The 20,486-nt window shown below is 38.7% G+C and overlaps 1 long non-coding RNA gene and 1 pseudogene across 3 annotated transcripts in view; one reads left to right on the top strand and one right to left on the bottom strand.

Moving 5' to 3' along the window:
* LOC110257996 (uncharacterized) overlaps positions 1 to 20,486 on the bottom strand; it is an 819,260-nt gene that overhangs the window by 710,374 nt on the left and 88,400 nt on the right. For 2 of the 3 annotated variants that reach the window (XR_014809830.1, XR_014809827.1), the window contains exon 4: positions 17,007 to 17,129. The exons of the other annotated variant lie outside the window; for it this stretch is intronic. This is a non-coding gene — a long non-coding RNA (uncharacterized LOC110257996). Of the gene's footprint in view, positions 1 to 17,006; positions 17,130 to 20,486 lie in introns of those variants that run through there. 3 annotated transcript variants of the gene reach the window in all.
* Positions 14,396 to 15,356, top strand: LOC146401330 (olfactory receptor 10C1-like; annotated as a pseudogene).

Raw genomic sequence — 20,486 nt, 5'->3', positions numbered from 1 at the left:
TTAAAAGGCATATTATAGGTTATTTAAAATTGATAAGATCGGGCGTTCCCGTCGTGGCGCAGTGGTTAACGAATCCGACTAGGAAACATGAGGTTGCGAGTTCGGTCCCTGCCCTTGCTCAGTGGGTTAACGATCCGGCGTTGCCATGAGGTGTGGTGTAGGTCGCAGACGTGGCTCAGATCCCTTGTTGCTGTGGCTCTGGCGAAGGCCAGTGGCTACAGCTCCGATTCGACCCCTAGCCTGGGAACCTCCATACGCCGCGGGAGCAGCCCAAGAAATGGCAAAAAGACCAAAAAAAAAAAATTAATAAGATCATCTCTCCATAAGAACTACACTTCCTGTTTTATCAATATTTAAAACAACTCCTCCCTTGGCGTTCCCGTCGTGGCACAGCAGAAACAAATACAACTGGGAACCATGAGGTCCGATCTCTGGCCTCACTCAGTGGGTTAAGGATCTGGCATTGCCGTGAGCTGTGGTGTAGGTCACAGACGCATTGCGGTGGCTCTGGCATAGCTAGCAGCAACAGCTACGATTAGACCCTTAGCCTGGGAAACTCCATATGCCACAGGTGCAGCCCTACAAAGACAAAAAGACAAAAAATAACATAACATAACATAACATAACATAACATAACATAACATAACATAACATAACGTAACACAGTTCCATGTCTCATTTTCAATTAAGAAAAAGATACTTCTGTTTTATTAGGTCTGTGCCACTGGAAAAAAAATTAACACTGAATTTGATCTTGATTGTACATGATTTTTTTCTCTGCTAGAGAGTGACTTGTATTTGGGGAGTCTGTGTTTAATTCATATTGGCTGCCACAAACTCTGTGACCTTGTGAGAGTCCATAAGTGCTGAGAAAGTGAGTGAATGAAAAAGTGGCTGACACATGGATGGGCAGATGAGGCACTGGTGAAGAGATGCTCCATTATGCTCTTAATGTCAAAGTATACAGGCTCACTCTCACCCCAATAATCTTTTTGCTGCCTTTCTTACATCTTTGTTTCTCAAGGTGTAGATTAGAGGGTTGAGGCTGGGTGTGACAACAGTATAAAGGAGGGCAGTGAACTTGCCTCCATCTTGAGAACTTCCTGATGGGGGCTGAAGGTATATGCACATGGCTGGAGTGAAAAACAGAGATACAACCACAAGATGGGCTCCACATGTCCCAAAGACTTTCTGAAGTCCAGCTGTTGACCGCATCCTCAGCACAGCACGGGCAATCGCACCATAGGAGCTGAGAATGAGGATGAGAGGTATGACAACAAAAACGGAGCTCCTGACCATGAGGGCCAGCTCATTAGCTGTCTTGTATCAACACAAGACAGTTGCAGCAGTGCTGGAACTTCACAGAAGAAATGGTCCACTTGGCCATGTCCACACAGGGGTACCCAGGAGGTAAATGAGGAATGAAGTGCCGAGTTGGTGACGCCACTTACCCAAGAAGCCACAGCCAACAGATGGCAGAAACGAGGGTGCATGAGGACAGTGTAACGCAAAGGTCTACATACAGCTGCATAACGGTCATAGGACATCACCACCAGCAGCTCACATCCTGTGGATCCCAGTGCAAGGGAAAAGTAAAGTTGAGTCATGCAACCTACATAAGACATGGCTTTTCCTGGGCCCCAGAGGTTGACCAGCAACTGGGGGATGAAGCTGGTAGAGTAGCAGAGATCCAGAAAAGACAGGTTTGAGAGGAAGAAGTACATGAGAGTGTGCAGATGGGAGTCCAGGTATGATACGGTAATGATGAACAGGTTGCCTGTCAATGTCATTAAGTAAAACATCAAGACAACCACAAAGAGTACTACTTCCACACGAGGCCAATTGGAAAAACCTAGTAGGACAAAGTAGCCTCCAGAAGTTGCATTGAGTTTTTCCATCATCATTCATTTCCTGTTACCTGGCAAAAGAATTACATACACTCAAGATAAATGGAAATACAACTGCCAAAGCAATTTCGAGAAAAAAGAACACAGCCATAAGTACAACCCTCCCAGACCTGAGATTTTACTACAAAGCTACAGTCATCAAAGCAGCATGGTACTGGTACAAAAGCAGACACATACATCCATGGAACAGAATGGCCCAGAAATAAACCCACTCACCTATGGTCAATTAATCTCCAACAAAGGGGACAGGACTATACAATGCACAAAAGACAGTCTCTGCAGCACGTCGTTCTGGGAAAACTGGACAGCCACATATAAAACAAGGAAACTAGAACATTTAATCACACCACATACAACAATAAACTCAAAATGGCTTAAAGATCTAAATGTAACAACAAAACCACAAAACTCCAAAAGAGAACATAGGAAAAACACTCTTTGAGATAAATCATAGCAATATTTTTTGGATCACTCCCTATGGGAAAAGAAATAAAAACAAAAATTAAAAGGGGGGACCTAATTTATCTTAAAAGCTTTTGCACAGAAAAGGAAACCACGGACAAAACAAAAAGATACCCTACAGAAAGGAAGAAAAGTTTTGCAAATAAGTGACCAACAAGGAGTTAACATACAAAATATCCACAGAGTTCAGGTACAATTCCCTAACAAAAACAAACAAAGAAACAAAAAAAAAAAAAAACTCAATCTTAATATGAATAGAAGACCTGAAGAGAAATGTTTACAAAGACATACAATTGGCTAACAGGCACATAAAAAGATGCTCAATTATTAGATAAGTGCAAATCAAACCAACAATGAGATATCACATTACATCTGTCAGAATGTCTATCATCAAATAACAACATTTGTTGTTTACAAATAACAAATGTTGAGGAGGAGTTGGGGGGAAGGGAACACTTGCATGCTGTTGATGGGAATGTAAACTGGTGCAACCACTGTGGAAAGCAGTAAGGAGATGCATCCAAAAAATTAAAAATATAACTACCACACGATCCAGCAATTCCACTCCCAGATAGACACCCTGAAAAAAACAAAAACACTAGTTCCAAAAAATGCACCTCAGTGTTCATAGGAGCACTATGTACCATAGCCAAGACATGGTAGCAACCCAAGTGCCCATCAACAGATGGTTGGATTAAGAAGATGTCGTATATATACATATACACAATGGAATACTACTCAGCCATTAAAAGGAATGACATACTGCCCCTTGAAGCCATGGGGATGGCTCTAGATTACATTATGCCTAGTGAACTAAGTCAGACAGAAAAAGACACACACTCCACATAAGAGTCACTTATGTGGAATCTAAAAATTAGCATTATTAATTATTCCAAAAAGAAACAGACTCACAAATACAGAAAACAAACTGGTGGTTTCCAAAAGGGAAAGGGAAGGGAGAAGAGACAAATTAGGAGTGCAAGACTAACAGATATAAACTATTATGTACAAAATCGATAGGTAAAAAAGATATACTCTACAACACAGATATTATAGCCATTACCTTATAATGGCCTATAATGGGGTTTAATCTGCAATAATAATGAATCACTCTGCTGTACACCTGAAACTAATATATTATTATAAATCAGCAATACTTCAATAGAGAAAAAATTCTCCAAGAACCACAGGGACACACAAAAAAGAAACACAGAGTTCCCGTTGTGGCACAGTGGTTAACGAATCTGACTAGGAACCATGAGGTTGCGGGTTCGGTCCCTGCCCTTGCTCAGTGCGTTAACGATCCAGGGTTACTATGAGCTGTGGTGTAGGTTGCAGACACGGCTCAGATCCCGCGTTGCTGTGGCTCTGACATAGGTCGGTGGCTACAGCTCTGATTCGACCCCTAGCCTGGGAACCTCCATATGCCGCGGGAGCGGCCCAAGAAATAGCAAAAAGACAAAAAAAGAAAAAAAGAAACAGAAACCAGTTTGAAGAGCCTGCCACTTTTCAATTCTGAGACAATTAGGCTTTAAGAGAATCTATGATACTAATGAGATGAAAGAAATAAGAATCCACATTCGTATGAGGAATTTTAAAAGAAAAAATAGATAGTAGAAAAGACAAAGTTATCTCTGTAAGCAGTATCCTAATTAATAAATATAAGAACATATGTGATACATATACACAGTGGAATATTACTGAGGCATGAAAAAGAATGGAATAATGCCACTTAAGCAACATGGATGGACCCAGAGTTTACCATACTAAGTAAAGTAAGTCAGACAGAGAAAGAAAAACACTATGTGGTATCACTTATATGTGGACTCTAATGAAAATTATGCAAAATAACTTATTTAAAAAACAGAAACAAACCACAGATTTCAAAATCAATCTTATGGTTACCATGGGGGAAACTACTGGGGGGAGACAAAAATTGGGAGAGTGGGATTCACACATAAACACTACTGTGTAAAACAGATGATTAATGAGAACCTGCTGTGCACAGCACAGGAAAATTTACTCAATTGTCTGTAAAAACCTATACGGGAAAAAGAATGGATGTTTTTACATGTATGACCGAGTCACGTCGCTATATACTTTCAACTAATATAACATTGTAAATCGACTACACGCCAATAAAATTAAATTGAAAAAATAGAATGATGGGGTTCGAAAAGCATAAACGGATGCTAAAAAATGGGGAATGAAAGTAAGATGAGAAATAGGAACATAGGTTAAAATATCTCCCCACAGAGTTCCCTGGTGGCCTAGCCGTTAAGGATTTGGTGTTGTCAATGCTGTGCCTCAGGCTCTATCCCTAGCACAGGAACTTATGCATGCTATGGGTTCAGCCAAAAATTAAAACAAATTTAATTAAATATTTTCTCACTAATTACTTGCTAATTACAAAATGAAAAGCAGTAGCCTTTACATTAGAAAAACCTGGCGGACATCACCATAGCCAAGTAATCAATGTTAACATCTCCGATGTTAAGACAAACCAACAGCATGTGACTACTGATATGATGCTATGAATAGGACATAATGTTTCAGTCATATTCCTGCCAAAAAATGCACAGCCTGACCTTAACAATGAAGAAACAATGAGACAAACTCACACGGAGACAACTTGGACAGAAGAGCTGGCCTGCACGCTTCAAAAAGATCATATTCAAAGAAGATAAATGAACTGGTCCACATTAAAGGACATCAAAGAGACATACTACCTAAATGTCTGCTTCTGAACTGGGAAAAAATAGCTGTTAACAACATTACTGAGACAACGGGAGAAGAATGAATATGAACTACGGGTCAGATGATAATATTGTATCCATATTAAATTTTCTACTTTGTTAACTATACACTGGTTATGTAAAATAATATCTCTGATCTTAGGGGAAAACACTTAAATTAAGTATTTACAATAAAAGGATGGGTTGTCTCCACATTAGTCACAAAAAGAGATGATATAGATAGATGAGAGGGAGATAAGGAGAGATGGGTGACAGATGGATACATAGACATTGATGATAGCTAGCTAGACGACTGATACATAAAAGAATAAATATTTCAGGCTGAATGTAAACTTCTGCTGACTCTGGTCAAAAGGCTAATGACAGTTCTTTGTACCACTTTTGCAACTTTTCTGCAAATGTAATATTTTACCAGATCAAAAAAAATTTTAAGTAAATACAAAGGTTTTTTTTCTTTTTACTTTTATATTTCATCCAGATATTTTCCCTGTTGCAGAGAAACAACTTCTTAACTGCTGAATTCTTCTCACTCACCCAAGGGTGATGTCTGGGTAAATAGTAACTTGAACATTTTCTAGCACAGCTACAAAGGAAAATTTCCATGGAACATAATCTTTTAAACAATTAGCTTTAGTGTTCTTTTCAGCATTTTCATGCCATTTCTGCTTATCTGATTATCAAAAACACAATAATTGCAATCCAGATAATCTTACACACAGATAAAAAGATATGATGAACAATATAAACTCATTTATGATTTCAAAATTTTGACATAGGGTAAAAAATATTGAGCTTCAAGTAAATATTCTTATAGAAAGAATTTCATCTTCCGATTTGTTTCCTCACACTCATAGCTTATTTCTAAACTGAAAATTAAATACACATAGAAATACCAAAAAAAAAAGAGAGAGACAGACACAGGCACATCCATTTATGGATACCTGTGATATGAACAAAGCTGAAAACCTTAGTTCACATGAATAGATCTGTGAGGCAGATAGGGAGAACAGTGGTAGAATGCCTCCTAAAGAACATGTAAATATAACTATTTTGAAAAGAGAAATTTTTAGGAAAAGGAAGGTATAAACTCATGGAGAGAGCAAAGAAGCAAGGAAGGGTGTGGGATGGAGAAAACAGAGAGTAAACTGAATACTAGTGCTTAAAGCTGGAAGTGCATATATGTCTATCACAGGGCTGAGGAACCTGAACAAAGGGCCTGAAGTAAGCTTCATGAAGAATTCTGAATGTTTAACGAAATCATTAAATGGCTGTTCATCACTTAATATATTGTTACTTATGTTTCCTTTTCTTTAAGAAAAGATACATTTCATAAATAGCTATAACTCAAGTGATTTCTTTGCCTCTTTCATAGGACAGTTTTCCACTGTATTGTGACAAGCCATTTCCTCCAACCTCACACTCTTTCTTTCTTCTTGGCTCTCTCGCTGAATCTATAGCTTCCTTTTCCTAAAAAATTTCTCTTTTCAAATCGGTTAAATTCAATTGTCCTCATGCACCCGCATGTTCATTGCAGCACTATTCACAATAGCCAGGACATGGAAACAACCCAAATGTCCATCGACAGAGGATTGGATTCGGAAGATGTGGTATATATACACAATGGAATACTACTCAGCCATAAAAAAGAATGACATAATGCCATTTGCAGCAACATGGATGGAACTAGAGAATCTCATCCTGAGTGAAATGAGCCAGAAAGACAAAGACAAATACCATATGATATCACTTATAACTGGAATCTAACATCCAGCACAAATGAACATCTCCTCAGAAAAGAAAATCATGGACTTGGAGAAGAGACTTGTGGCTGCCTGATGGGAGGGGGAGGGAGTGGGAGGGATCGGGAGCTTGGGCTTATCAGATGCAACTTAGAATAGATTTACAAGGAGATCCTGCTGAATAGCATTGAGAACTATGTCTAGATACTCATGTTGCAACAGAAGAAAGGGTGGGGGGAAAAATGTGATTGTAATGTATACATGTAAGGATAACCTGACCCCCTTGCTGTACAGTGGGAAAATAAAAAATATATATATTAAAAAAATTCAAGTGTCCTTTAAGAGGCATTTTATGGTGATACCACTGTGTTACAAATTTATGCTCCTTCTTGTGGACTATGAGTGCACTTCGGCGGTTTAAAGCCCAAAGAAGCAATAAATTGCTCTTCCTCTGCCCACCCCCCACCAAAAAAGAGGCATTTTATCAAGGTTCTCCCCCTGTACTTGACAGATCTATTCATGTGAACTAAGATTTTTAGCTTGCTTTTTATTATAAGTATCCCACCATTGAAATATCCCTCTGTCTCTCCGTGAGAGCTTTGCCTCATCCAATAATGTCTCATCACTTCTGTTTCCTCACACAGCCAATTCTTTCTCTCACACTTCCTAACAAGCTATGGCAAAAAGAAAGAAAGAAAGAAAGAGAGAGAGAGAGAGGAAGGAAGGAAAGAAGGAAGGAAGGAAGGAAGGAAGGAAGGAAGGAAGGAAGGAAGGAAGGAAGAAAGAAATGAAAAAACAAACAAACAAAAATAATAGAGCCACCTCTGGTTACCACTTTTGAGGTCTCTTACTTGCTCAAGTACCATTCTTAAAAAAGATGTTAGCACTAGATATTGAGTTTCAACAGGAAAGTTAGAAACAGTTTGTCCCCAAGCCTCTAAGACTTAAAACTCTAAATGAAATAATCAGAAGTAAGTAGACAAACAATAGGAACATTACAGGTAAGTTTATTTTTTACAAAGGAGTGGGAAAAAAGATTTCTACAAAGACTGTTTTCTTGTGCTGTGGAATGAAATATCGCCTTTTCTTAAAAATAAGACATTAATGGAGGTCCTGTCGTGGCTCAGTGGTTAACGAATCCGACTAGGAACCATGGGGATGCGGGTTCGATCACTGGCCCTGCTCAGTGAGTTAAGGATTCAGCGTCACTGTGAGCTGTGGTGTAGGTTGCAGACAAGGCTTGGATCCCACGTTGCTGTGGCTCTGGCGTTAGGCCGGCGGCTACAGCTCTCATTTGAGCCTGAGCCTGGGAAACTCCATATGCTGTGGGAGCGGCCATAGAAAAGATAAAAAGACAAAATAATAATAATAAGACATTATTTTTAGATGTCCTTATTTTTAAATTTCTATGGAGGAAATAGTGACGGACATGAGTTTCGCCTCCCCATCCCCATATCACTGGTCAGCTGTCTTTGTTCTCATATTAGTCTTTCAATACCCTTACCTAGGGCATGCCTAACACTCAAACAACTCCTTTCACTAAATGCCCTTTCTGCATCTGATCATATTCCCTCTCTTTGCCCAGATGATGCCTCTTTATGTAGGGACCAACCTGATCTCTGGTTTTCATCTCTTTCACATCACCAACATAAAGGGATGGCTGGACAGATGCACCATAGAGTCTAGTCTACTGCATCACACTAGGAAAGCAGAGTCTGAAAATTACTATGGTTATCATGCTACACAACAGAGAATTCTGAGTCTACTGAAAGATATGGTTTAGCAGGGAAGAGGAGCTCATTAGAGTATTTAGTGTCTCAGGGGATAGACCCCTTCTCCTAGAGCAAATGGAGTTTTATGGAAACAAAAGAATAATGGGACATGCTTTCCTTGACTGGGGCCATTGGGAGGGTAAATCCCAAAGTGGTAAGTAATGCCCTTCAAGGAGTTGTCCTGGTTACAACAGGGTCTCAGGAATACCTTCAACATGATACACTGTTGCCCAAAGAAAACAATGACTCTATAGACAAACCTTCAGTGATGAACATGCTCATGAAGCTGTCTTTATACGAAAGAGAACAGGTTGCCCTGAAATTTCTTCCCCAATTCCTCATCATGCTAAGGGCCACGTTTGAGGAATAACTTGTTAGAGGTGGTCTAAGTGGGGGAATAGGGAGCATGAGACATTTGAAAAATGGGATACATTAAAAACTAAATTGTACATTTTTACTATTAATTAGAGTTAATTGTCTCTGCCTAACGTCTCTAAACGTCAAGGCCAAGTTTAGCCCTGCAAAATATTGAAAATAATCTTTGAAGACCATTCAAACTATAACCCAGAAGGTAACCACCAAAACTCTGAAAACTTAACTATTTAAAATTTCCAAAACATCCTTATGAATAATTTCCCTTGAGGTCTTGCCAAGAGATTTGCCATAATATAGAAAAAATAAAATACGACTATATCCAATAACTGGCTTGTTAGTGTAACAAAAAAAAACAGTATATGATGAGTTTATGAATTAAGAAACATTTTAAAATTATGATATTGTTTCTAGCTAATATATGACATCGATAGAAAATCTGGGTTTGGAAATTGTATTACAATAAGATTACATTTTTTTAGTAAGTGGAGTTGACTTACAGTGTTGAACCAATTTCTGCTATATAGCAAAGTGAACCAGCCATACATACACATACATTCTTTTCCTCATATTATCTTCCATCATGTTCTGCCACAAGAGACTGGGTGTAGTTCCCTGTGCTACACAGTAGGACCTCATCACTTGCCCCTTAGAAATATAAGAGTTTGCTTCTACTAACCCCAAACTCCTAGTCCATCCCACTCCCCCTCCCCCTTGGCAACCACAAGTCTGTTCTCCAAGTCTCTGAGTCTGTTTCGGTTTTGTTGATACATCCATTTGTGCTATATTTTACATTGCATGTATAAGTGATATCATTTTAAAAATTGTGATTTTAAGAGAGCAATTGGGAGTTCCCATAGTGGCTCAGTGGTTAACGAATCCGACTAGGAACCATGAGGTTGTGGGTTCGATCCCTGGCCTCGCTCAGTGGGTTAAGGATCTGGCATTGCCGTGAGCTGCGGTGTGTCGCAGACGTGGCTCGGATCCCGCGTTGCTGTGGCTCTGGCGTAGGCCAGCAGCTACAGCTCTGATTAGACCCCTAGCCTGGGAACCTCCACATGCCACAGGATTGGCCCTAGAAAAGGCAAAAAGACCAAAAAAAAAAAAAAAAGAGAGAGAAATTGGGTATTTTGCTTTCTGTTTAAGAGAAGTACCAGAAAACAGTCTTTATGTGTCCTTGGTCGTGATTGTTGTACAAATTCAACAAGGAAAAGACATAAACATTCTCCACAGTGCTTGGTACATAATTACTCCATACATGTGAGCTGCTATTACCATCACGGTGAATTTTAACTTGAACTGATATTTTAACAAACAATTCTGCTTTAATTCTCTGTTATTCTTTTTTTTTTTTTTTTGTCTTTTTGTTGTTGTTGTTATTGTTGTTATTTCTTGGGCCGCTCCCGCGGCATATGGAGATTCCCAGGCTAGGGGTGGAATCGGAGCTGTAGCCACCAGCCTATGCCAGAGCCACAGCAACGCGGGATCCGAGCCACGTCTGCAACCTACACCACAGCTCACAGCAACGCCGGATCCTTAACCCACTGAGCAAGGGCAGGGACCGAACCCGCAACCTCATGGTTCCTAGTCGGATTTGTTAACCGCTGCGCCACGACGGGAACTCCCTCTGTTATTCTTTATTTCAGATACTTAAAAATATTACACACACATAGAAAACCTACATTCCCACAACTCAGAATCATCAACTATTACTTTTGTCATATTTATTTCCAGCATTTTCTAGCACATAAAATATCACAGAGAAAATTAGTGTCCTTTCTATCACTCCCTGACCCAAAACCCAACCCAGAGGCAACTACTATTATGAGCTTGGCATGTATCATTCCAGCTCTGTTCAATGCATATCGAATATTATGCATGTAATAAATATTTAAATATTAATATCATTACATGGTTAGATATTCAGAGTTTAAATTTTTCTATTGGGGGGAATTTAAACAGGGATCCGATACTAGCAGAAAAACCCAGCTATCAAAAGGTGGGAAATGTCTGACAACCCGGGCTAGAGCAGTTTGTATCAAGCACCAATATTCTTCATACTTTGGTCACTAGATTGTAGGAGAATATTTAGCTCCTGTTAATCCATTGGATGTTTTCTTCTGGACCCCAAAGGTTGACCAGCCACTGAGGGATGGGGCTGGTGGTGTGGCAGAGATCCAGAAAAGAGAGGTCTGAGAGGAAGAAACACATGACTGCATGCAGATGGGAGTCAGGGTACGACAAGATAATGATGAACAGGTTCCCTATAATGTCATCAAGTAGAACACCAAGATAACCAAAAAGAGCATTACTTCCAGGTGAGGCCAATTAGAAAAACCCAGGAGAACAAAGTAGCCTCGAGGAGTTGCACCGATTTTTTTCCATTGTCACTCATTTCTTATTATATGGGGAGAGAGTCCCAGAAAAACACTGATTGCTTCAATATAATACGATGTGAAAGTGACTACTAATTATTTTGATGACTACTTTTTTAATTCTAACAAAATTTTAAATATGAGTAGTTCATATTCATAGTATACAGGCATCACATATTTGGCCCCAGGAGTACATCTCACTTGAATTAATATCTCATTGTGCATACAGTCTAGGATAGCAGGGATCTATAATATAGGCTATTCATCATATTTCGCTGTTGATTTACTTTTACTTTTGTCTTATATTACCTTTTACATTTATTTATTTTGCTTCCTAAGTGTTCCATAATTAACAAAAATAGAGGCAGACAGGTCCATTGCAATTCCTCAGAGACAGAATCAAACTATGTCCTGACCCTCTTGTTAGAAGAAAATATGTCTCAGGAGAAGGGAGGCACGATAAAGATTCAGAACAAGGAGAAGAAAGGAAGTGAAACATGTTCACATTCCTTCTTTTCAGGATGAGAAACGTTCAAATATAGTATCATGTAATCAGCACAACCCTACACGCTTGTGTGTGTGGAGAGAGGGCATTGCTGGGAAGGACATAATGCTCTCTCCAGAGACACAATCTTCCTGGCATCAGACACGGTCCTGATGACAATAAAAGCTTCTCAGTGCATAGCCTTAGAAGTGAGGGCTGGGGAGCTTTACATCCTCTGAACGTGGGGAGGTTAGAAGGACAGCATGCAGACAAAATCAGGGAGTGGCTCCTCAAAAGCAAATACCATCTACTTTTTTTCCTCAAAAATGATGATTGAAGGTATGTGATATAACTGAGGTCTTAAGAGTGCTGTGGAAGATGCTGGATGAAGCTTGAAAATGAATAGCCAGCATTCGAAGCATCATTCAGTTCTGGACATTGTTTTAATCAGTTAGTTTCTCCCCTCTCTGAAGACCATAAAAATTTCCTCAGTTTGCCAGTATCCCTGTCATAAAGGATAAGTTGTGACTTATGCTGTAAGTTGTTCTAAATTAATTATTTCACAAGAATTAGATACAGCTCTTGTTGTTGGGTAATTGGAAATGCCTGTATCACCCTGTACATGTTACACACATCGAGTGCTAAAATAGTCTGCGAGCTTATATTAAGGCATCACTCAGCTAGATATTAGGTCCTCGATGAAATAACTACGGATAAATGGTGGAAAGCAATGGGAAATCATCTCTGCCATATTCAATGGCCAGTTTATTTAAATTGTACCTATGATTCAAGCATTTTAGAAATGACCATTTCAGAATAATGGAGACTAATATTTACTGAGTTTTTCTTATATTCCAGGCACTGCACTAAGCGTTTCAGGTAAAATATCTAGTAATGTATCACATGATTTCCTCTGGCTGATAGGAACTAAAGAAACGTTTCATCATGACAATAGAGACTAATAAGGGACTGAGTCAGTTAAGCAACAGTTCTAGTTACGTGGAGCTGGCTCCAAATCAATCACTTCTGCTGGGTTATTTCCAAAGCAGAGCTGTAGACAAGGTACATGTCTTGGATCTTGGGCTGGGTAAGCTGGCACATGAAGAAAGCCACGAGCTATTGAAATGATCTTGTCTCTCTCCTCTATTTACTTTTTCATACATCCACCTATCACTGAAACTCCATCTCAAGATTTGAACCTGCAGAATCTTGTCAATGTTCAACGGCCACTTGATCTGTCATCACATTGAGTAGGAATTTACAAACACAGTTCATCATTTGCATAAAACTCCTATATCTTTAGATTAGAATCATGGTGCATTATTTGGTTGATGGCTGATTCTTAATATAGGTTATTTTTATAGACTGGCACTATTAGGGAATATTGCACACAGTGTCCAATGAGTCCGTTAACATGACATTTCTACAGGGCAAGAATTTTCGAGGGTGATAAAGTGCATGTTAATTTCTTATTTTGTTTTTTGTTTCTTTCTTTTTAAGGCTGCACTGACAGCATATGGAAGTTCCCAGGCCAGGGGTCAAATCAGAGCTGTAGTTCCCAACCTCTGTGACAGCCACAGTAAGGCAGGATCCAAGCCACATCTGCAACCTACACCACAACTCACAGCAAGTGAGCCACTGAGTAAGGCCAGACATCAAATCCATGTCCTCATGGGCATTAACTGGGTTCGTTTTCCACTGCCGGCAGCCGTAGATCCAACTGGACCCCTAGCATGGGAACCTCCATATGCCATGGGTGTGGCCCTGAAAAGCAAAGAAAGAAAGAAAATATTTGGGGTTCAAAGAAATATATAAACTATTGTCTCTATTTTCTTTGCCACAACCTTAACTGAATTGTGGTGCCACATAGAAAAGAGAAATATTAAATTATATTAAGTTAATTAGTAACAACAAAAGGGAAATGTTTCTAAATGCTTTAGTATAAGTGTAAATGCATTATAATAGAATACTTGATGTGTGAGCACATTCTTCAGCAGTCATAGACGCTAAGGGTCCCTGTAATCATATGTTTGTTATTTCATATTTAATAGAATTCTGAATCGGTCCATTTATTTCTGTTCTTCTTTCCTTCTTTGTTGAATCCAGGACCTACAACAGAAACTGAAAAATACTTTGAAAATATGCTGAGCTCAATAAATACTTCTTGATAAATGAGTAAAGAAAGCAAGTCAGTGGCTAAAGAATAGGAAAGAAATAGGTAGATATGGGAGGACCTTATCTGCTAGTATTTGACAACTGGTAAAATGAAGGGATGAGAGAGAGAATTTTACTAAACTGTTTTCCATTTTATGCCTGCTGAATAGATTATTTACGACAAATCAACTAGGAGAGTGAACATAGAATAGGATTTGGTTTCAAGATGAGGGTAACTTCCAAACTTTGAATTTTAGAAATGCAGAAAAGAAATCTATCTCTCTGACTCAAGAGAGCTTGTTAAGAGTAAGAGAAAGATTCAGATTTCTATGTGAAAGACTCTTGATGATGACCTTGCCTTCTTTTTTTCAGGCATGACCTTCAACTGTTCCTTGTGGCAGGACAACAGCATGTCTGTCAAACGCTTTGCCTTTGCCAGATTCTCTGAGGTCACTGAACAGTGTTTCCTTTCGTTTACCCTCATCCTGCTCATGTTCTTAGCATCACTGGCGGGCAATGCTCTCATAGCCACTGCCATCTGGACCAACCCGGTCCTCCACACCCCCATGTACTTCTTCCTGGCCAACCTGTCTCTCTTGGAGATTGGCTACACGTGCTCTGTCACACCCAAGATGCTGCAGAACCTTGTGAGCGAGGCCCGAGGAATCTCTCGGGAGGGGTGTGCTACACAGATGTTTTTCTTCGCATCTTTTGGTATCAGTGAGTGCTGTCTTTTGGCCGCCATGGCTTTTAACCGCTATATGGCCATATGCTCCCCACTTCACTATGCAACACGAATGAGTCGTGGAGTGTGTGTCCATTTGGCAATGGTTTCTTGGGGAGTGGGATGCATGGCAGCCTTGGGCCAGACCAACTATATTTTCTCCCTGGACTTCTGTGGCCCCTGTGAAATAGACCACTTCTTCTGCGACCTCCCCCCTATCCTGGCACTTGCCTGTGGGGATACCTCCCATAATGAGGCTGCAGTCTTTGTTGCAGCCACCCTTTGCATTTCCAGCCCATTTTTACTCATCATTGCTTCTTATGGCAGAATTCTAGCTGCTGTGCTCAGCATGCCCTCCTGAGGGTCGCCAAAAAGCTCTTTCCACCTGTTCTTCCCACTTACTTGTAGTAACACTCTTCTATGGCTCAGGATCTGTCACCTACTTGAGACCCAAGGCTAGCCATTCACCAGGAATAGATAAACTCCTAGCCCTCTTCTATACCGTGGTAACATCCATGCTCAACCCCATCATCTACAGTTTACGGAACAAGGAAGTCAAGGCAGCTCTTAGGAGAACTCTAGGCAAGAAAAAAGTATTGGCTCATAGGTAGATACCAGAGGACCACAAAAATGGCTCTTTGAAAAAGATGCAAAACCAACATAAGAGGAAAGAAAGAAAGATGAAATAAAAGGAAAGCAGGAAGGAGGGAAGGAAGATCTAGTCACTTGTTATAGAACATGGTGGGGGATAATGTGAACAAAAGAATGTACATATACGTATGACTGGATCACCGTGCTGTACAGCAGAAATTGACAGAAAATGTAAATCAACTATCATTTAAAATTATCTAAAAAAGAAAGAGAGAAAGATAGAGAGGAAGGAAGGTAGGAAGGAAGGAAGGAAAGAGAGAGAGAGAGAAAGAAAGAAACAAACAAACAAAGAAACAAAGAAAGAAAGAAAGAAACAAAGAAAGAAAGAAAGAAACAAAGAAACAAAGAAACAAAGAAAGAAACAAAGAAAGAAAGAAAGAAACAAAGAAAGAAAGAAAGAAAGAGAAAAGGATGGAGGGAGGGAGGACTGTACTTGTCAATCTGTTTTGTAAGAACCTTCTTGAATAACAGTGATTGTTATTTGAGAGATACCTTTGTACTCATAGTTAAAGTTCTCATTACCAAATTCCGGAAGGAAGTTGGATACCAAAGAATTTTAATAGATGAGTCCAACACTAGACAGGTTTCCCAAAATGTTCCCATTTAGGCTAAAGTATAGGTTAAAAGGACAAATTGCCAGATTACATCTCAGAAGCCTAGCAAGTTCTCACTCTAAATTCTTAGGCATTTTCTAGCCCCTGAGAGATCCGTATAACTTCTGTGGTGGTCACTGGGGTAGTGCTTCCACATATGTGTGTCCCACATGGCTCTTTATGCCCTAATAGCTCTGTGATGTGTGTTACTTCCTTCCATAAAAATGTTTCAAAATTCTTCAACCTTAATTATTGGTACATGACATAGAGTTAAATAGTTCCTTTTTGAGTTGTGCGTACTGTAAAAATATGTAACATCCAAAAAAAGAAAATTATTAAAATTTAAAAGTAATCCAAAAGCTCCCCCCCCCAAAAAAAATCAGAAGTATCTGTTGCAGAATTTTAAAAGAAAATTACAGGAAATTTCCACCAGAGTCTTCATGGTGAAACTTTTTTTCAAAAGAAGGAGAACACCTATTTAACTTCTAGGATGGAAGAAGAAAACTGAACTAACACTAAATAATATAAATAATTTTAAATTTATTTTTATGTATAAGATTTACATATGTTCAGTTATGATCATTATACAACTACAGATGTGATAAATTCATTTGAGTAATAAAAAAAAGATTTACATATGTTCAGATGATTCCTGACCAAATATATTTGGAAATCATCCGAAAACTTGCTCTTAAGATAAATGGACATCGTCTAGTCGCTTGAGGCATCTATAGGAACATTACCTTGGCTTTGAACATTTCGTTCTCAGGGAGGTGCTGTGATCTATGAGAGATTCTCAGCTACCCACATAGCAGTGGGTATAGGACAAGGAATGGAGAACTGTGACAGCTCCCATGACAACCTACAGCATAGGATGAATGAGTTCTGGGGATCTAACACACAGCATGGTGACAGTAGTTAATAACACTGAATTATGTACTTGAAGTTTGCTAACAGAACGGATCTTAACTCTTCTTACCACACACATACACAGAAGCAATGAACACGTTGCTTAACTTGATCGTGGTGGTCATCTCACAGTGGATACATACATCGAGGGATATATATTTGATATATGTATCATCACATTATACACCTTAAGTCTTCACAGTTTTATTTGTCGATTTCATCTCAATAAAGCTGGAAAAGAAAAAGAAGATGTGGTAATTCTCCAGTCACGGAATGATAGTGATGGTTACTAATGACCGAGATGTCTGTTTTGCCAGATGTGCCCATTTTACCAAAAGCTATCTGATTCACTGAAGACCAAAACAAAACACACTGTTTTTTTTATTTATATCTGTGTTCAGTTAAGAATAGAAATATTCTGAAAATGCAAAAAATAGCCAATTAACAATTATGCTACAGAAATAGGCAGGAATTATCTGCAGGCATCAGAGATTATTATTTATAAATATGTTGATTAATCGAGAAAAAAAGAATTTTTTTTTTTTTGTATTTTTGCTATTTCTTGGGCCGCTCCCACGGCATATGGAGGTTCCCAGGCTAGGGGTCAAATCAGAGCTGTAGCCACTAGCCTACGCCAGAGCCACAACAACGTGGGATCCGAGCCGCATCTGCAACCTACACCACAGCTCACCGCAACGCCGGAACATTAACCCACTGAGCAAGGGCAGGGACCGAACCCGCAACCTCATGGTTCCTAGTTGGATTTGTTAACCACTGCGCCACAACGGGAACTCCAAGAAAAAAAGAATGATTTTTAAAAATTAAAACCAGTTAAAAATGATTTTGTAGCATGAACTTTTGTGTTTAGTTTACTAATTTTGATAATTTTATACACTTAAAAAGATCAAAAACTAGACAATTACATGTAAGAGAATAAGATTAAAATACTTCCCCACATCATATTCAAAAATAAATTCCAAATAGACTAAAGACCTTAACGTAAGGCCTGAAATCTCAAAAAACAAAACCTGGAACCATAAAACTCCTAGAAGAGAACACAGGCAGAATGCTCTAATGACATAAATCACAGCAATATTTTTTTGGATCCACATGCTCAGGCAAAAGAAATAAAAGCAAAAACAAGTAAACAGGACTAATTAACTTTAAAAGCTTTCACATGCAAAGAAAATGAGCTTCAAAAAAAGGACAACCTACTGAATAGGAGAAAATACTCAAGCCTATATGATAAGGGGCTAACATTCAAAATACCTAAAAAGCTCATACAACAAATATCAGAAAATGAACAACTCAGTCAAAAAATGGGTGGAAGATCTGAAGAGACGTTTTTCCAAAGAAGACATATAGATGGCTAATAGGCATATGAAAAGATGCTCAACATCACTCATTATTAGATTAATGTAAATCAAAACTACAATGAGATGTCACCTCACACCTATCAGAATGTCAGTCATCAAAAACCACACAAATAATAAATATTGGTGAGGAAACAGAGAAAAGGGATCCCTTTCCCATTCTGGGTAGGACTATAAATTGGTACAGCCACTACGGAAAACATTATGGAGATGTCTCAAAAAGTTAAAAATAGAACTACCACATGATCCAGCAATTCCATTTCGGGGTAGATACCAAAAGAAAACAAAGACACGAATTTGAAAAGATACAGGCACCCTAATGTTCAGAGCAGCATTATTTACAATAGCCCAGAAATGACAGCAAACGTAGTATCCATGAACACTTGAATGGATGAAGGGGATAAAGAAGACACATTGATGTGACACATTTACACACACTTCTTCTCATCACTTATATGTGGAATCTAAAAAATTAAACAAATCAATGCGTATAGCAAGACAGAAACAGATTCACAAACATAGACAACAAACTAGTGGCTCCCAATGAAAAGAGGGAAGAGGGGAGGGGCAAGAGAGGGGTATGAGATTAATGGATACAAACTACTATGTACAAAACAGATAAGAAACCAGGTTTTATTGTCTAACACATGGAATTACAGCCATTATCTTGCAACAATTTTAATAGAGTATAACCTGTAAAAGTAGTGAATCACTATACTGTACACTTGAAACTCCTTCTAATATTCTAAAACAACTATACTTCAAAAAATAATCTTAAAAAAGCAAAAAAAGATAGCACTAACAGCTATGTGGATATCAGAGCATATAGACATAAAGACAAGAATTGTTACTATGGTCAAAAAAATTATGATGATAAATTTAGTCTATCCATCAAGAAGATCTAACAAACACGGATGCATCTAACAAAAGATTGCCCAAGTACATAACATAAAAAGTAACAGAACTAATTGGAGAAATGGTTAATTCCACAATAACTGTTGCACTTCAGTACCCCACTTAAAATAATGGATGGAAGAATTAGACAGAATATCAGCAAGGAAAGAGAGAGCCAAACAAGGTAAACAAAACTAACATATACGGAGCACTTCATTCAAAAAAAGCAGAATAGATATATTTCTCATTGCATAAGGAACATTCTACAGAATAGATCATTAGGCCATGAAACAACTCACAATAAATTTAAAATGACTGAAAGGGGAGTTCCCGTAGTGGCTCAGTGGTACCAAACTCAACTAGAATCCATGAAGATGCGGATTCCATCCTTGGCCTCGCTCACCCGGTTAAGGATCTGGCATTGCTGTGAGCTGTGGTGTAGGTCACAGATGCAGCTTGGATTCCGGGTTGCTGTGGCTGTAGGTAGGCTGGCAGCTGCAGCTCTGATTCGATCCCTAGCCTGGAGATTTCCATATGCCATAGATGCAGCCCTTAAAAAAATTAAAATGACTGAAAGTATATCCTCTAAACATGACTGAATGAAATTAGAATAAGTAACAAAAATATTGACAAACATATGGGCATGTAGAAATTAAACAATGTACTTCTAAATAATAAATCAAAGGAAATTTCAAGGGAAATAACCAAATACTTTGAGAATAATCAAAACAGAAACAACATGCCAAAACATAGAAAATGCAGCAAAAGTATATCAGATAGCATTTTGTAGAAAAAAGAAAAATGGGAGTTCCCGTCATGGCTCAGTGGTTAACGAATCTGACTAGGAACCATGAGGTTGCAGGTTCGATTCCTGGCCTTGCTCAGTGGGTTAGGCATCCGGCGTTGCCACGGCTGTGGTGTAGGCCGGCAGCAATAGCTCCAATTAGACCCCTAGCCTGGGAACCTCCATGTGGGCGGGTGCGACCCTAGAAAAGACAAAAAAAAAAAAAAAAAAAAAGAAAGAAAGAAAAATGTTTTAAGTATCGGTTTGTCAATTTCTCCACCATGAGAAAGTCTGTGTGTGTAAAAATCAAGTGAAATAATAATATGCATAAGATGATTCCATTGTAATTTTTTAGTTACTATTGTCATAAAATTTACATCTTTCAGAGGGAATCAGAATGTAAAATAACTTGGAAAATAATCTTTTGATGAAACTTAAAAGATTATGCTATAGAGAGACTAAGAAGTAAATTCACATTGGGTATCCCTTCTTAGAAGGGGTGTTTAAGCTCAAAACTGAAAGACAGGAAGGAGCTAG

This window comes from Sus scrofa, chromosome 7 (genome assembly GCF_054392235.1).
Source record: "Sus scrofa isolate SSC_HxYL_T2T_F1_AM1 chromosome 7, Sscrofa_HxYL_maternal_Yorkshire_Landrace_v2.0, whole genome shotgun sequence".
Classification (NCBI taxonomy): domain Eukaryota; kingdom Metazoa; phylum Chordata; class Mammalia; order Artiodactyla; family Suidae; genus Sus; species Sus scrofa.
The sequence above is the reverse complement of the archived record's forward strand: the minus strand, read 5'-3'. Positions and strand labels throughout refer to the sequence as shown.